Here is a 19,113-nt window from a genome sequence, read left to right on the forward strand (position 1 = left end):
TCGAGACTCATACAACAATTCAAATTAATTTGTCTTGGGTACCTAACAGTCCTCGTACAAGCAACATGTTCTTTGGGGACAAATCATCTTTGATGAAATGGGAAACAACTGCCCAATCTTACAGGCAGGTTACATTATTAATTTTAGCTTTTGCTTACTGATGAATCATTGACTGTATCTTAGTCTAGCTTTAAGTGCCTATAATTGGCCATTCCATAAGCCTACTGCAAGGCTTATGCACAAGTACCCTAGTGTTTAAGGGAAGAGGGGTGGAAGCAGGGAGAACATGGGAAACCAGTTAGGAAGGCTTTGTGTGAAAACCCAGTCTGAGAGAAACAAAAGAAAATGCAATAAAAGAAGCTCTGAGAGCTCCAGCTGCTTTATCTGATACATGCAGATTTATTTAAAACGTTCACAGCAGGCCTCAGCAAAGTATCACCTATCCTAAAAGACTTGTAGTTTGCAGCATGTGAATGTTCACTGGTTCATTCAGTGGAACAAAAGCAGACAGAAGCAAGAAGGAAGCCTGAATGATTTTGCCAAAACTAACAGGAAAGCAACCCCTGATGGTTTTGGTGTGGATTCTGCTCTGGAAATATAAGAACCAGGAAATATAAATAAGGGAAAAAAATTCACACAGTCTTATGAGGACTGCAAAATAATTTCCACAGGAATGCAGAGGAAGTCTCATCCCTTGTAATACCTTAAACTAGATGGAACAAAATAGTGGAAAGTAACCTAAGGAAAAAGCTAGTACTGGCAAGTAGATAGGCTATATGGAATACATTTTTTTTCTTGCATCTCTGACTTCTATTAACATTTTTGTGGCTCTTGAGGCAGCAAGGTAGGAGCTTTGGTTTATACTAACTAAGCACAAGCCAAAAGCCTCCCACAGTTCTATTTGGTAACTTCATCTTAACATGCTCAAATATACACAGACTTCTGACAATGATTCAATTTCCCACTCAAACATAAGCTATGCCAAAAAACACCCAAGATTATTTCAACTAATAAACACTTGATTAAAAAACATGTCAAATCAACTTGGTCTTTACATCAATTTAAAAGCCTCTTAGCACAATCATTGTCTAAACCATAGAGTTCTGCAGGAAGCACCAAAAGAAAAAAATGATTGATAACATTCTCAGTGTTCCTCTGACAGTCATCACTTCTGTGGTTGCACAAAGCTTAGGACCCTGCACTTACAAGAGTGATTCTCCTGTACTTGGCTTGAGCTGTGAAAATCATTTAGGGATCTCAATGTCTTGACTCCTGAACACTAGGATTTGGGACAAACACTGTGCCAAAATTTAGTTCTTAAAACTAAATAGATCAAAGTCCTGTGTCCTGTTATGGTGCACAGTTTCAAAGCCCTCACAAAAAGCTGCCCTTTGATTAAACCTTCATAGACATCTCTTCACAAGAAATACAATACTTGAAAATATGTACACTGTTACCTCAACTTGATACAGATGCTGTTCAGTAGCATATTTGTTTTCTTTGTATAACACTGACATTTGAACTTCAGATTTTTTCAAATTCTATCTAACTCCCCTACTAAGTTTGTATATCGAGTATTAAAAAGACAGCTGAAGCAAAAAATTAAAACAAAATTTCAACACAGGGACACAAATGAAGTGCAAGGTAACTTGTGATATGCTGGATTTATAGATCCTGAAATTGTGTTTTCCAGATGGTTACTCTTTCAAATTTTTACAGTTACAGTAGTGCAGAAGGCATAAGAAGGCATATCTAGTATGGTTAGCTCTTACCCAAGAGGCTTTTCCAATGTAAGAAACATCTCTAATAGACCATTCTGATAAGCAATAAAAGAAAAGACAAATTTCCACCAGACGGATGAAAGGAATACAGCAGAAATGTATGTCAGGTAAAACATTGATTGGAAAACCATCCCCAGTAGCCGTTATAGCAGCTAAAATCTGGTTTTTCTAATCAGGACTGAGGCACATTTGAGAGACTGTACTGCCCATAAGAGCAAGCCCTCTCCTCCACAACTACCATTCTGAAGCTAATCATGGTCAAATAAATACTAAATTTGCTCAAAACACTTGAGACAGAAGTTCTTAGACAACCCAGTTCAACAGAAAACACATGTATCCAAACACAATGTCCTGCTCCTATATGTATTTTCTCCTACAGAATGGTGACATGAGCTGAAATTTCATTCCCATTGAGAGATCTGTTGAGTACTCATGGAAAGATGAATCACTCTTCTCAACGGAAATAACGACTCGTGACAGCAGTTAACTCCTAATGTGTAAAGTATTGCACGGGCAAAGTTAGCCTGACTCCCTAGTGCAAATAATTAGTGGATTGCTACAAAATGTGTTTCTCTACCTAGCTTTAAAAGGTACTGGAGAACTAATAGTCTGGAGTCTTACCTGTGCTACAGGAAAAATGCATCAGGAAAGCCAAAGGCTGATCTAGTTCAAGAACCTTTCTGACAGTGGCCAAAAGCAGATGTTTGCAGAAAGACAGCAATGGGAGCAATCCTTCTCCTAGCATGCTCTCAGCTGTCACTTAAGGATTTAAGCTGCCTTCAGAACATCCTTCTGAACTACCACAACTAAACTGTTCCTCTGTGGGTCTCCTCAATGAAAGCACTGACACCTCTGCTGTATCCTGTAGCACTCACCTCAGGGGTTTAGCTACATGCTGTACATCAAAATACTTCACTTTGTTTCAATTCTGTGGCAAACCAATCCACTGAGTGTCCGCCATCATCATGCTATGAGCAAGTAACTATTTCCATTTACTTCATGGATACTGCTCAGCATATCTGAGTCCTAAATCACATGTCTCTTGAACATTTTCTCTCCTATTTGAGCTGTCATGGTTGGCTTGTCCCAGGATATAACAGCATAGGTAGCCTGGTGCAACTTTACATTTTATGAAGACAGAGAATCAACTGCATCCCACACCCAAAATATGTTCGCACAAAGGCATAATGATGCCTTCTGCAGAGTTTAGCTTACCTGCTGTGTTAAAAACTCTCTGGTTTCTGAGCATTGCTAGAGACTAAGTTGAAGTACTCCCAGAACAACGACAATGAGTCCCCCACAAGCCCTCTTTGCTGAGTATCAGTTGCTAATAACTGCCTCAAGACTTTTTCTTAGAGACAGAAGTACCTAATTAAATAGGCTGATAAGCCATCTGTTTTCACAATTTTCCTGCTACAATTCTGACAATTCTTAAGCAAGGCAAACTCTGGTATGTTGCACTGAACAAGAAGCTCAAGAATTCTGAGAAGCAACAATGATTCCTTTAAGAAGAAAGAGTGCACAACAGGGAAGGAAAGAGGCTTTCATGCTTCAGAGTTTAGGTACTTAACAAACCAATCTGCTGCTACACCTCATGAAAAAATCAGGGCTTCTCCCAAGTGGGAATCCACCTTTGGAATTGTGGAAGTGCCCTTTGAACACCAACTCCATCCCTCTTCACTGCCTACAGCCAGATAGGCTAGGTACATATGCAAAGCTAGTGTGAAAACCGTCCTGCACAAGCATTTATATTAAGTGATCTGATTATGGACACAGAGTCATCCTTTTTTTACAAGGTATCACGGTCTCAGCCCTTACAATTCTTCCTCACAGTGCAGTGAGTTTGCTAACGTGTTTGCCTAGATAGTTTTAGAGACAGGTAACGTTACATATGTAAATACATATGAGCTTTATTTAGTCCCACAATAGGGCACAGAGTTATTTACAGTCTTCCAGATGCTCTGTCCAGTTCACCCTGCATGCACAGCTTCCCTGAGACAATGATGACAGTCCAACATTGGTGACATGGCCACTCCCCCCCCAAACTATCATACGTGTTTTGGCAAGAGCTTCTTCCCTCCCTCCCTTCTGTCCCTTCATCCTCCCAGGCCACACTGCTGTCCCCAGTGCCAAGGTCAGTAGGTTCAGGGGAGCTCTGTGGGGACAGCAGCATGGCCTGGAGGCAGCTGGGGTGGGGAGCACAGCAGGGACCCCTGGGACCTCTCGGAGCAGCACTGGCAAACATCACTGCTACATCAGCTGGATAGTGGCCAAATGCTGCCTTTGCTGGACCTGCCAGGCCAGGGAGCAGATGACCAGGGTCCATGCCTAACCATGCAGCTGCAAATTTGACAAAGCTCTGCCTTACAAGTGTCATACAGGCCCTTTGGGAAGGCAGCCTTAAATCTCCACAGGGTTTTGTCTTGCACAGGTGGCCTGTATAGCTTCATGGGATACTGGTCTTAATATTTTTTTCAAAGCTTGCTCACTACATTTATTACTGTAGTAGTGACTAAGCCTCCAAACTATTTTTACAGGCCCTGAACAATAGTAATCATTTAGGATCAAGTTCTGCTTGCTAAACTGAATTGTATCTTAAAGCCCCACATCTCTGACAAACTCTGTTGATCACCGAACATAAAGGATATCAGTTGGGATAAGACTGACTTAATAGACATTTGAAGAACACCACAAGAACAAGAATTTGCTTTAAGGTTTCTTCACTGTTCAGATCCCAAAGAAATGCTCTACATTGCAATATCTCCTTAGCAACAACTTCATTTTGAAAGGCTCAATGAAGATGCAGTAAGGTAAAGATGATCAGGTTTCTGAATGATCCACTCTTGGTATTTTTTCAGTGGCATTTAGGAACCCTATCTAGGACCTAGCAGGACATTAGGAAGATGTATATATCATATTCAAATAATGCAAAACTAAATCTAGAATATACATTTGCAAAAGGCTACTTTCATCTTATCCCAAAAACACTGGATTTTACTTAGCTCACAGGAGAACAACTTATTCCAATTTAATTCTATTTCCAGAAACAAGAAGTGCTAGTACTTACTGTTGAAGCCTTTGTCTGTCACCACATACATTTTAAACAAATCACTAATGTTTAAGAGATGGGTAAGTTTCAGCAGCTCTAATTTGCACAAAGCTGAAATTATGACCTAAACGATCTCACTATGTAAATGCTCTGAGGATAAACCTACATAATTTGTCTTAAGCTCATGCAAAAATAGAAAATGATGATGAACAGTATTCCTGACATTTTTAAGGCTGGTGTTAAAAGCCACAATCTACACTGTATTTATCATATATAGGCATTTATTCTGCATTTTCCCCCTCAATTCTATCCCTAAAACCCAAACCAGACAGTCAGTTTACTTCTCAGTTATGCATAGACCTTCCCCTCTCTTATTGCAGTAAATTCTAAGGTTTGCTGGTTGTTAAGGGTTTGGGTGTTTTTTTTGTGGTGGTGGTGGTGATGGTTCTTTGGTGGCTTTTTTCTTTGGTTCATGGGGTGTGCGTGGGTGTGGGTGTGCTTTGGTGGTTTTTTCCTAGTTTTCTTCTTTTTTTAAGGCTCTATGACAAGAGGATGACCAAAACTTAAATCAAACATCTTACTGTTTCTACACTTGTTTCTTTAATTAATAAATGTTTGTGTTAACAAGAGACCTTTAAAAAGCTACATTTTGAGACTGTCCAGACTATGCTTAAAGGAAAATACATGTACTCAGAGTTATACGAGCAGTAAGAGTCACAAAATACAGTCCCTAACCCTGTAATCCAATCTTGTACATGCAGCCCCACAGACTTTATTGGGCCTATCAGCACAAGGAAAGCTTGCAGAATCCCACCATGTACACTCTGATGTTTACTGGATATTTGGTATTAAATGACACAGGACAGATTCTTTGGCCTTTCATTTAAAAGCCTTATCTTTATTTTACCTCTGGAAATTTAACTTAATTTTTTGGTGTCAAAGAAGAACTAGGAGCTGTGATTGTTCCTCAAATGGAACTGCTAGGAACATCTAGCTATTCAAGGCTGTGTATCATCTTAATCAAGGTAAATCCACTCAACTGTTAGCACTTTCTAAATACTTAGTCACTCAAACAGAACTGATTTGAACAGAGTACTATGGAAAATTATCCTCTTAGAGAAAGAACATCAATACTATTAATGCATGGGAACATATGGACTAATAGACACACCTCCTGTGCATTAAAATGACTCCTTTACAACCACCCAGTAATCAAAAGGGGGAAGGAGTGTCCACTTCAGAACTGATCTTCTTTTTTTCACACTAAGCAAATGTTCACAAACAAACTTACAAGTCAGAAGTTTCTTACAAGTCAGTATCTTGTCCATATATGCATATGCACTATATCTATAGGAGAGACGTCTGTATGTTCAGATGATGAGGTGCACAGGCACTGTCAGAAGTGGCATTATCCCACTGGTTTAATGCATAACAAATTAGCATTATTTATGTGCAGAAGAGGCACGGTGCTCTCAGGAGCTGAATATTAAGATTCTGATAAAATAATTTTGGTGAAGTCTTGCTAAGCAGCAAGCTAAGGATCTGTGCCTGCAGAATATGACTCACTGCTTCATTAGGAAGGACTTGCATGTTAAATGCAAACATCTGGAGCCACCTGTTCATGCCCTCCTCAACACACCTACAAAACTGTAGACTTGTACTCAGCTGCCAAGAATACACCAGCAGAAATGTACAATAATTGCCACCAAGACCAAAAAAAGCAATTTCAATAGGGCTCTCCTGGCAGATCACCCTACTTACAGTAACTGCTGCTCAGGGAGCAGTTCCTTCCCCAGAGTTGTCATTACAATAGCAGGGCTGAACACAGGCAGCAGGAGGGTCCCTAAGGTGTCCCCCAGGTCCCACCTTGCTCCTGCCTAGCTCCACACTGTTTGTCACTGGCCGTCAGGGGCTGGTGGACAAGCTTTCTGCACATCTCCAGCACCAACACACATGTAACAAAGCCACACCAAAATGTAGGATAACTGGTACCAAGCGTTTAAGCAGGGCAATACAAAGATTCTGCTTTCGTTTTAAGAACCATTCTTCCACAAGCATAAACAGGTGTTTCAAGTGGGCTTTCTTGAGAGACCTTTAGAGGGGTGGGGATGAGGAAGAAGGCTTTCAGACCTTGGTCTTCCTTTCAGACCTCTTTGAACATCAGACTCTTGCAAAATAGTCGTAGATGCTCTCATTTAGATCTGCAAGATGTTTCCTCCACTCTCACTAGCCGTTGGACCAGCAGCTGGTCAGAGACACATTTTATTTGAGCAAGTGGAAAAACAAATAGAGGAACAAACAACATTATGTGCTCTGCACCACACGCCTTGCCCTTCCCCAAGGACTCAGCTACAGTGTCATCAAAACCAGGATGAAGTCACAGCTGCAGCCACAAATCAACAACTTTTGCTTTTTCATGTGAACCTCATGTGGCAAAACTGCGGGTGCTTATGCAGCAATGAAAGGAGGACAGAGGTTTCAGAGGTTTTCTCTACCTGCCCTGCATTAAAACACAGGTCATGGCCTAAAGACCAAACTTCCAATATGGGGGAAAAAGAAGAAAGCACAGCTAGTGACAGAGAGGAGGGACATTTACCTGGTTCACTGACCTCTGCCCTACTTCCTTTTTACTGGGAGGAGGCATTTTAACTTCACTGCTTACAAGAAACTTCCTAATAGAAAGGTTTCCAGTGTGTTTTCATTGCATTTTCCAAAGCTGCATCATCAGAGCAGGGCATATTCCAATGGGAATACTGTAAGGCATTATAATAAATAATGAGTGTCATGGCTAGTAAAACATGTAATGTGAAAACATAAAAATTAATTTCACTGTGTACAGTTTCTTTTAAAATTTTGTGCTTTTCACATTTTTCTGTCAGACACATACAGGCACAGTCACTAATTAATATGAACAGTATAGAAAAATATAAGCCATCACTATAATTTTACTTTCACTTATTTAAACTAATAATCAATTTTAATGAAAAAATTCTTTAAAAAATTAAAATTAAATACAAAGCTGACTTGAGAATCTACAAGGAAGCTCACATTTCCTGTGCATTCATTTGTGTGGAGGTGAACATGCAGCAGATAATTTAAAATATCCTGCTGCCATAAGATCAACAGGTTAGATGTTAATAAGAACAAAAAGAAAGAATAAAAGAAGACAGAGAAAACAAAAGAAAAACACTCCAAAGCAACAAAAAGCAGAAATACATATTCCTGTCACAAAAAGGAGTTTTGATTTGAAAGACTAACAGAAGACTTACTTCCACTTCCACCAAAGCCTAGGAATTAATGTCTTCAAAATTTCTTAGGATCACCTTGCAACCCCAGGGCACTCTTACCAAAATCCTGCAATTTGTCCACAGGCATCAGAAGAGTCTTACGGCAGCATCTGAGGAGCTGCATGAGCAGGATACAGGGCAGTGCCAGTCAGCACTCCCAGCTCAGAGGTGGGGAGGGAACTCCTGCCATTCATCCTTTCCTGTCACCAAAGTCCCAACCTAAACCGACCATAGAAATAAGGTGTAATCTGCACAGAAAAGTGAGAGGACTGGAGATCTGAGAGAGGTAATACTTTCATTAAACTCCTGGCAAAAATATTTTTGATATTTATCCAAATTTTCCTCTTGAATATTAAACATGGAGGATGTGAGCATGGGGAATGAGTTGAGGAATCTTCCACAGCCATGCATGTGTCGTTATTTTGTAGCTGCAGCCGGAAGAGGAAAATGCCAGAGCCAATTTTTTGCACAGCTAAGGATTATCCCAGTCAGACAAAAACATGTTAGCCTGCTGTTACATACTGAGGTATTGTCATGAATAAGAAAAGCAAGCAAGGAGAAAATAAAACGATATCACACTGGTTTTGTATTACAGACTACAAAGAAAACCTTGGTATTGCTCCAAAGTACCAAATCACAGACTGTAATGAAGATCAAAACTTTAGGATACACAAGAAAAATCCAGTCCACAGCTAAAATAAAACCCTAACATCTACAAAAAAGAAAATTAAATTATTTCATTTATGATCAGATAAACCACCAAAATATTATTGTCCAATTTCTAGGTAGCAGTAGAACACAGTCATTGGTGGAGAGGGTATTAAAAATGTTTGGCTTAAACCAACAACTACCAAAAAAAACCTTAACCCACCAACTTGGAAACCTTAGGTCTAGATATAAGCCTGAAGTCCTACCTAGCACCCACAGATGCCTTGTGGCAGCATGACAAAACCAGTAAAATGCTTCAAAATAGAAACATTCTCAACAGCTTCTAAGAGTTAGAGTGCTCAACTATCAGAGAGCCTAGAAAAATTGGTCTGAATGATAAAATATGCAGTTCATGAAGCAGACAGACATAAGAAAGAGATAAGAAAGAAAACCCAGAACTTTAAAGGATAAAAATCAATTTATTTTCCTGAATGCTATCTAAAGGTGGGGAATTCCAGCTTAGGGAGAAGTTCAGAAGCTTTCAAAGCTTAGCTCATATGTGTCCTATGTTGTTTTGATAGAAAGAGATTTCTGGACAAATCAAACCAAAACCAAGAAGCAAAAAAACCAAACCCCAAAACAAACAAACAGAAATGAAACAAAACCAAAGAAACAGGCAAACAAAGATGTACAATTTCTGTGATGTGAAAGTCATACCTGGACAGTTCACTGAACACAATAGCCACAAAAGCAGATAAAATTGATAAGAAAATGTCAATTGACTCATTCTTACACAAAATTCTTATACATGCACTGTTTAAGACAACTGTTTGAAGCAGAGCAACCCACAGAGCATAGCAGGGGAAAACCCAACAGAGTTGGTTTTAAGAAGTTATTTTATTCATTACTTTCTTGGTAAAATTAGGAGCATCTGTGGATTCCCCCACCTCCTCCTTCTTCAAACAAGGCATCTTCTCTCAGAGCAGGCTGAAAATGATCAAATCAATGGAATCATGATCTTGATTGTCTTAACCAGCTCTCCATAGACATGAGTTCACAAGTGAGGCAGCTTCCTCAGACATTAGTAAAGACCTTTGATCTGTCTTTGAAGAAATTTTTCTCAGGATATTTAAAAGTCTGTGGTTTATTTTCATGTGTGGAGAAAAGCAACACTGAGGTGAACACTCCCACACAAATGTCTCAACAAATCTATGCTTGTCAAAAATACCCTTGAAGGAAATTAACATATATGCACTTTGAAGGTGTACATTTTTTTTCTGTAGCTCTCACTGTAGCCTCTGCTGCTTATTTCAGGACTCATGGACATGGGGCACTCCATACAAACACCAAGCAGACAAAAAAACCCCATGAGTAAATTGGAAATGGAGATGGCTGCAAGGGTTAAGACATTTCGGTCTCAGATATCCAGACCAATTAGTGTGGGGTAACAACTTACACTAGAGAACACATCCTAGGTAATCCTTGCTTACTAACCATACATTTCCACCAAAAAACAAAAGCAAGATCCTTCAAAACTTTGTGGACTTTTACTGCGCTTTTGACAAAAGTATCTTATAAAGGCTACTCATTTTGTACTTGCTGTGAGCACCAAGCACAAGAGCATTACACAGATACACACTTGGTACACAAGTACATTCTTTAAGATGTTGTATGTATCTGTATGAAGACACACACATGCCCACTGAAATACAAGAATTATTACTGGTTTCTTCCTTTTCTTTTGCTCACAGCTGTTCTAGCTAATAACATGGAATTGTTGTATTTCTTGAATTGGATTCTTTTTGAAGAATTGTGATTATAGGCTGCTCTTCAAAGTGACCTTGTGCCCCATTACCAGCATGTTGAAGGGCACAGAAAATGACTATCACAAGCACTTTGACAGAGAAAATTTACCTTCTGTCAGAAAGGCGGGACCTTATTACAGTAAACGCCACTGAAATGGCGCTGGTATGTGCAAATGTGTACGGGTAGGAAAAGTTAACCACTGAAGTCAGAGGTGTAAAAATGGCACTGGGCTGAGTAAACTTCCTTTGCCTTTTAATCTTATAAGCTTCTCTTAGTTATATTCAGGTTTTGCATTGGAATTGTTTTGATAAATATTTCGAAAATGAGGAGGTCTGTCATGCTGCTAAATACATGGGAAGAAAAATATTCAATTTATAGTGGTTAAGTCCTGCTTAGATGATTTAAATAGAAAATTAAATATTCCCATTTTGGCAACAATAGTATGTTTTGGAAAGTGAGAGAGAATACTATAAAAATGGGAATTTTAGGGTTTTTTTAAACCTGCTATCACAAAACTCACCTTGAAATATTTATAGACTTATCACACAGTGATGGCATTTTGGCTGCATCCAGTCTGCTGAGGGCAGCGAAAGAAGTATGGGCAATTACTGAACCTATATTGTCAGGAAGACAAAAATTGTTGCTTTGGTAGGTTCCCATTTAACAAAACCATGTTGAACCCAGGGAAGAAAGGGCCCATCTGCACCTAAGCAAACACATGGAACATTTAGGAGAGACTCCTGCAGTAAGAAACTTTCCCTGGTTTTTAACTTCTGCCATGTACTTATACAAAACTAATGCCATTGCTGAGACAGTACCTTCACACAGGTTCACATCATGATCCTCTGAACTCATTTACTAAGTTTCAGTAGAGAGAGGGAAAGCAAAATCCAGGAGCTTTTGAATTAGGTATTATAATATATAGGCATATGTATAATGTATAGGTTTTGACCTGGGAGGCACACGGATCTCTTGTGAAAGAGTGAGAAATGAGATATGAATGTATGAATGAGATCAGATTGATAACCTGTAAAACATAAAAGCCAGGAAAAACCCTCAATAATTTTGCAAAAAACCACCTGCAAACAAACCACCTCAAACCAAAACAAAAAGCCTTCACCATTCAGTAGACAGAAGGTGTGTGACTTTCCACACAGAAAATTCTGGCCTATCCTGAAACCCAAAACTTAGAAAATTTTGGTTTGGGTTTTTACCTTGTGTAAAATAACAATATGCAAGACTGAAACCAAACAGATGGAGACCCCTTCTTGCATCCTAAAATACCTCACTTAAGCCTGTGGGATTTACAGTAACATGTCACACATGCAAAAACCTATTTGTCTCACAAGTCTGAATATCCTACCCTTCAGTTTCATTAAGGTCTCCATGACAGATGAATCTGGGAAGAGCCAACCAAAGTTCCCAGTGTGTTCTTCCTAAGGACAGCCTGAGCTTGTTTCTCTGCAGCAAGAAGACTGCACATTTTGTCCAATGTCTAACCAGGGGTCTTGAATCAAGGCCAGTCCCAACCAGGGAAGAGAGAGAGGAAAGCTTTTTCCACTGAAATCTATACAAATTTCAGGGAAACTGATGCCTGTAGAGAGTTCAGAGATAGCCACAGTGAGGAAAAACTGAAATTACCAACTGAAACACTGAATTATTCAGCTACATAAATGTCTATAGTCCAGGTAGTTTCCAGATATTCCGGGAAAAGGAAAACTTTAGACATGCTGGTTCTAAGATAGGAACATTTTTGTTTCATGTAGCACTATATCATGGTTTTGCTTCAGGGAATGATGTAATTACAGAGTAATTATACATTGGAGCCAAAATTACAGCAGCTGAATAATAAATATTGAACCATGTTTATAATAGTAATAAATACTAAATTCAATAGTAAATTAAATATTAATAAACATCAAACTACAAACATTGTATTAAATATTGTTAACTATTTCTTATGCTCATACAAAGAAAAAATTCTTTACTTGGAAAGTAAATTTATATAATTGAAATTGGAGCAGCTAAATTTTATTTCTGTTTACTAATAAAAATCTGTCATACAGATAGTGCAAGATTCACATTTTTTTGTTTAGCAAGAGAAGCAGACTGAAAGGCATTGCAGAGTTTACCTTTTCTAACACCTGATGTTATAGCAACATTTCTTCACCAAAAATCTCTCTTGCATTAATCCTTATAAATATTCCACTATTAGTGTCCAATTACAAAATAAGTATGAAACATTTTACTTTAAAAACAAAAAAAAAACCAAACCTGAACCCAAGTGAGCACACAGAACAAACACCCAAACCCTATTAATCTCAGAGGCAATGCAGCTAATTGAGCAAAATTCTCCTCAACCCTCTATTCCCAGCAGTACAACGCCAAAGACATTCCATGTATTTTACGTTTTATTCCCCCTCAACTTTCTGAACCCATGAAAATATGGGTTCAGAAGGTTGAGGAGGAACCAAATATATTTGGTTTGTGCACCTGCAACTTCAGAGTCCTCCCACTGCAATGAAACCCTTGGCTTCATATTGTGGCCTCATGGCAGGGGTAGCACCTCACAAGGAAGACAAATCACCTCAAGCACGTCCACTGTGTCTCAACTACTCGCTAGAGGAACTGTACACTTGTAATGTGATAAATATACTGTCATCTTCCAAGACTACCATCAGCTTGGCAAAATGCTGGGCCACAAACTAGGAGAGTTGAATTCCTGTGGAGGAGAGAAAAGAAGGGTTTAGCAGAGAGGTTGTTTCAAATTATTACCAGAGAGAAGGAAAAAAAATCAGTCCATGCTTCAAAGTACTGATTTCTGAGCTGGAAGCTTTGTGGAATCCAAATCTTCATTTCATATTTCAAAAGAGATACCCAGGTTTGCCAAAGAAATGTTGTGTGATGCATCAAGGAGCTCGAACTCTTGATTTTCTCATGGATCATCACTAAGAGGTCTATTACCCAACCATCTGAAGAATCCTATTTAAAACAAAATTTGACATCTGTGAACAGGAGTATGCATTCCTAACCATATATTCCTAATGTGAAAATGTCAAATTTATTCAAGGTGAGCATCTTATGCTCTCATGCTGTGCCCTGTGAATTGTTTGCTTTAAACTGCCAAATATGTGGGCAAACACCACCTAAGACTTAGCAGGAGATGGGCTGCGATCAGTTGTTCTACAGAACAGGCTTAACTTGAGCTCAAGGCCACAAAACCAAGAACTAGTCACAGGGCACATGTTCTTTTCTCTACTTTTTTCCTGGCACAAAATCCAGTGGCCGGGGGAGGGGAGAATGTGTATGTGTTTATCTATATCTATGAATCTGTAGTTTGAGACATTACAAGAATGAAGACCAGATCACAAATTCACACACCAATAATGAAATGACAGAAAAATGATACAGATATATCCTTCAAAAGGACCTGCTCAAAACCTCCTATACAGACTCAGCCTTCTAAAGATGACTGTAAGTCTGCACATATGCAAAATGGACCTGGGAAGATCTTAGCTACCACACTCACAACATATCCTGCAAAACACTACAGGATTGGAAGGGAGGAGGAGGAGGAGGCAACAGATGGTGGAAATCTCACAGTACCTTTACCGGGAGCAGAATACCATGACAACTCTAACACTGTTCAAAAGGCATCTTACTGTCTCAGAAGAGGCTCCCTGTAGCCAAGGGATGAGGAATCTGGCTTGTGGTCAGATGAACATGAACCACAACCAGCACAAAAATGACATCCAGTTCTCACACATGCACTTTTCCTGTCTGGGAGCATTCACATCCTTGGCTGAATCCAGACTTTTTTCCCATTTGAGTTACTGCTGCACTTGCAGGATGCCCAAGGGCTTCAAAGACCAAAATTTGACAAGATTCTGTGAGGGGGGGAAACAAGCTTCTAATTTATGTTCTTTCTGCTGCTTGACTTCCTGCAACTCTGCATGCCAGCAGATGCATCAGGATACTCTTGCATCAGTCTTGCCAGAAAAATGGCTTAATCTTGCCATCTCCCTGCCAGGATGAAACACTTATTTATCTCAGATTCCCTGAGTGAAGAACCTCTTAAAGGTGCCTTTTTTCACTAAATCCTATGCACCAAAACAGCACAAGATCTACTGAGAATGAGAGCACAGCTCAAATGAGATAGCTGGTCATGGCACAGACCACCCCTCTGAAATGAAAATCCCTCTGGATAGAAGCCACTTCAAACGGTTTTCAGGAATACACTAATGCAGTCTACGCAAAAGGAAGGGCTGTTTTATTTGGATGTGGGGTAAATTTACCACAAAGCAATGTATTTAACTTTGAGGAAGAATAAATGTCCTAAGCACATTCTGTCAGAAGGCACCAGTTCCAGGAAAGGCTCCGTGATGCTCTGAAATGGCCATATCCTGGGATTCTAATTATTAAAAAGACTTTTTCATGTTCTACCCCAGTTCAGCAGATGCATTTGCTGGCCTAAAGGTCACACTAGGACTGCAAAAAGATGAACAAGGCAAACCTTCATGGGACTCCTTTTCTTCTTGTCCCAGTCCACACTTAAAGTGATGGGCTGAGGATCGCAAACCTCTTTCCAAAAGTCACGTGCTTAGCACTCTCCCATTACATTGGTATGCCAAGCAATTCGATCTCAACTACTTTTAAAAGTCAGTCTGTTGGTAGGAGTCCTATCCATTTCAGCAAATCAAAAGCACTGCCCTTTAAGGGATGCTAAAAGCCAGAGCAACATAATTCCTTGGTTAGTCATGGATTTTTGCAAGAAGCAGCAAGTTCTCAACAATTCAGGGTCTGCACCCTGGGATTAATGGAATATGTAGTCTTGTGAGGGATTTTGCTAACTCATAAATCAATCACTGACTAAAAAGGAAAACACCAAAGGTGAAAATAAATGCCAAAATATCTCTTAAAACTCTAAGATGAAGCCATCTCTGAAGGATATTTCAGTCCTTCCCACAAAAGTTGCAGGGATTTTGGAACCACCTGCTAATTCGCTGCTGCCAAAGAAACATATGCAGTTTAATCTCTGCTTCAGAATATGATTGAGAGGGGGGAGACCAAGTTAACATCATAGAAACATTTGGTCCTTTATTCACCAGGCTCTTAAGGAAAGTGTATTTTGGCAGTTCAGATTCCTTGTTCATCACCAAGAAAAGAAAATATCTCCTTTATAGCAGAAGGACATCAGTTCAGAGATGAACATGATCTTTAAAACACAGAACAGAAAATAAACTGTAAAAAGAACAAGAACATAAACAACTAAGAATAGATGTAAACTTTGCTGGGTCTCTAAATTGCAATTATTTGATTTACCAGAATGTTTCAGTGTAATCCAATGTCATTCCTCTTAGAATCTGGACCCAGCCTACCAAGCTGCACACATCTGATGAGCTTGAGAGCCATCAGACTGCCACTTCAAGCAAGACACCAGTGCAAAATCTTCTGTAATACAGGCACCTCATAACATGAAGGAAAGCACCACAGTGCAGAACACAGGTCTTGTGCTATTCCATTAGCACAATTACAGAAAACTAATTGCTGATAAGTACCCACAGCACAGTGGTCTGTGATTTCAGGAGATGTGACTTCATGATCTGGATGCTTCCTTTCAATCTTTTAATTTTGATGCAAGCAATGGTACATAATGCATCATATGGGAATGCTGGCAAGTATCCTTGCTTCTTCTGTTTACATAGCTACAGTCTCTGCTGTTTAGTAATTGAGCCAAAACAGAGGAAAGATCACAAATGCAAGGCACACACAATCAATTTATTTTTAGCAATTGTTGTTTACTGTTGTCTACAGCATCTTAAATTGTCATCCCTCCTGGTGGTACAGAGAAAAAGGGCTTAAATTAACTTCTATACAAAGGTTTGCCACAAGACACAAGCATTAACTCTGCAGGAGAAACCACAGAGCCTCTGTGAATGCCAAACTCTGTTACAAGAAGAAACAATTTTTTTTACCTCTTTCTTGTACACAGATGCCATCATTATAGAATGTAAGTGATGGTTGAGACAGACATGCAAAAAGCCAAATTTTACGCTCATTAGTCTAATCTTGAGATGATACTCATAAATTTTATGGGTCTATTTACATTTTTACCTTGTGGGAAAAAAAGCCAATGAAATAAAATGTTGCTCTTTGTTAACCCTTCAAGAACATGGAAAGAGTTACTAAAACCAGAAAATAACCCAATGTACCAAAACACACTGGTGAAAGGTTTCGAATGATGATACTTCTGTCTTAAATGTCTCATTACAGTCATTCCAGGGTCTAATAGCTTTGCAGAAAACCAGCACCCTCTGGAACAGAATGGGTGTTTTTTATGTTTTGTGCCATGGTGCAAGGGCATGAGTAGCGTATGTTCTGTCCAAAATGTCAGGTGTGTTTTGAAGGTGAGTCCCTTAGATGGTGGCACATCTAGGGAGTCTGAAAATTGCAAGGTGGTGAGGATTTTCAGGGTAGGTGAATAGCATGTTTGGTTTTGTCCATTTCCGAGGTCCCACTTTGCTTGCTATACCAGCAGTTACACTGTGCATTTGAAGTTTTAAATTGCCCTTCTGTTACTCATACCTACCTCCTCTGACAATCACATTAGTACTAACAGCCTTATGTAGACAAACAGTGCTATAAATAATAATGCCTATCAGTGTACAGGTAGTTAAGAAAGTTTAAATAAATGAACTGAGGAAGAATATGTTAATACAGCAGGCTACTTATACCGGAGTACTTGCGCCTCTCGTCAGCTACATTCAAGTACCATTTAAAAAGTGCTTGATGTATACCTTTAGTATTTCACTTCAGCCTCTAATAATTCACATTCATTGCTTAATTGAATAAATATTTGCATTAGCGGATTTGATAGTAGGTGCTGGCATTCAGGAATGTCAGAACATTATATACAGGTAAAGTGTATGTAAGTGCTCTCAACAAGAAAAGGAAAAACTCCATCCTGGGAGACTGAAACGATGCCATTCTCCATAGGAGCACAGCTTGTCTGGCAAGTCAGCTGGCCTTCCCAAGGACCAAAGACTGCCTTTTGCCAGTGCAATAAGGACTGATCTACCTGATTAGGAAGTAGGCATGACAAACCTAAAAGGGAGTCACAGTTAACTCTCAAGAGCCGTGAATACTGGGTGGCATGTGGCCTTGAAGCCAACAACATACATACACTGCAAAAGTAAATGCAGGGGAGGACGTCTTCTTGGACTGTTTTTCCAAGTTCAGGAATTCCAGGTGCACCCAGTTCCAAAGCTTGAAAAGGTATCAGGCTCTTCCTCATATGCTGGTTTCCCTTTCCTTCCACAAGAAATGTCATATTGACATTTGTTGTCAACAAGTTTGATACTAGCTTGATGTCCAGTTTATACCACTGCTGCAACTTGCATGCATGAAGGGAATTTCTTGGACTATTTATGCATTTCACAGTGCCCTGTGTTTGTGGTGTCAAAGCCCACAGACAAGCTCAGAGTACATTCAGGTTACCTGATTTAGCTCACTACTCCTGCATTTGAACTTAAAAGCATAAGCCTTTAACTGCGCACAAAAGCCAAGCAGGCATCCAGCATCTGACACTCAAAGGAAACCAACAGCCTTCTTCCCAAGTAATAATAATCTGTAAGCAAGGAACAAAAGGTGAGTATCCTAATAAACACAGCACAGTGAATAAAGGGAATCTGCATTTGACTGAAAAAAAAGAATGAACACCAACTAAAACTAATCATCACCAGCTAATATTGCTGTCAGCCTGCTATGAACAACTCTTGATTTCCTACATGCACTATAGTAAGCTCCCATCCTAACCTGACATTGTTGATGCTTCACAAAACAGTTTCCAGTGCATGCTGCCATGCAAATCTGACACGCCTTAGTTTTCTGAGACCTGGAGGAACGAGTTCTTCTTATTAATGAGTGCTTCAAATCAGACTAGAACAGACTTCAACATTAGAGAAAATGCCACTTTCTTTTTTGCTAATGTTTCTGATCAATTCACCCCACTCTCAGACGTCATCCATTATAAACCAAAAGCTACTTCCACCTCCTCTGTTCTTGCAGAAAAACAACAAAAGGAATCATTCTTAGCATTCAGCGGAAAGTTACTACAGTTAACAAGTGCAGTCACAGAGTTTAAGATTTAGAGTCAGAATCTGGTGGGAGTAGGGGAGGAGGCTCTCAAAGAATTTTATCAGCCACAGAATTGAGGCAAAAAAAGCAGCCAAGAAATCATCTAGTGCCTACCATACTGATTTTCTGGACTTTTCAGCAATTAGCTTGGGAGTTTAATAAGAAAAATTGTGATTTATTTGTTTGGAACATGTTGAATTTCACCTTTGAATCACACAATCGGGTTATTGTTTGCTAGATGGTATCCATGACCACAGTATTCCAGCAGAGGTGAACTATAATCCATTCATTTCTTAATCTGAGTAGTGATAACCAAAACACGAGTTCCTGAGGTTAATCAATATTTACACAGCGTTAGTCATTTATCTGCAAAGGCATTAGAGTATGTTTCCTTAACAGCAGCACT

The 19,113-nt window shown here is 39.4% G+C and overlaps 2 protein-coding genes across 8 annotated transcripts in view; one reads left to right on the plus strand and one right to left on the minus strand.

Annotated features, from left to right (window-relative positions):
- Positions 1-19,113, minus strand: part of CMSS1 (cms1 ribosomal small subunit homolog) — a 223,453-nt gene that overhangs the window by 122,907 nt on the left and 81,433 nt on the right. The gene's annotated exons all lie outside the window — the stretch shown is intronic.
- Positions 1-19,113, plus strand: part of FILIP1L (filamin A interacting protein 1 like) — a 190,918-nt gene that overhangs the window by 90,025 nt on the left and 81,780 nt on the right. Inside the window, exon 1 of one of the 4 annotated variants that reach the window (XM_038133395.1) lies at positions 8,385-8,403. The exons of the other annotated variants lie outside the window; for them this stretch is intronic. The gene's annotated coding sequence lies outside the window, so the exon portion shown is untranslated. Of the gene's footprint in view, positions 1-8,384; positions 8,404-19,113 lie in introns of those variants that run through there. 4 annotated transcript variants of the gene reach the window in all.

This window comes from Motacilla alba, chromosome 1 (assembly GCF_015832195.1).
Source record: "Motacilla alba alba isolate MOTALB_02 chromosome 1, Motacilla_alba_V1.0_pri, whole genome shotgun sequence".
In the NCBI taxonomy this organism is placed as follows: domain Eukaryota; kingdom Metazoa; phylum Chordata; class Aves; order Passeriformes; family Motacillidae; genus Motacilla; species Motacilla alba.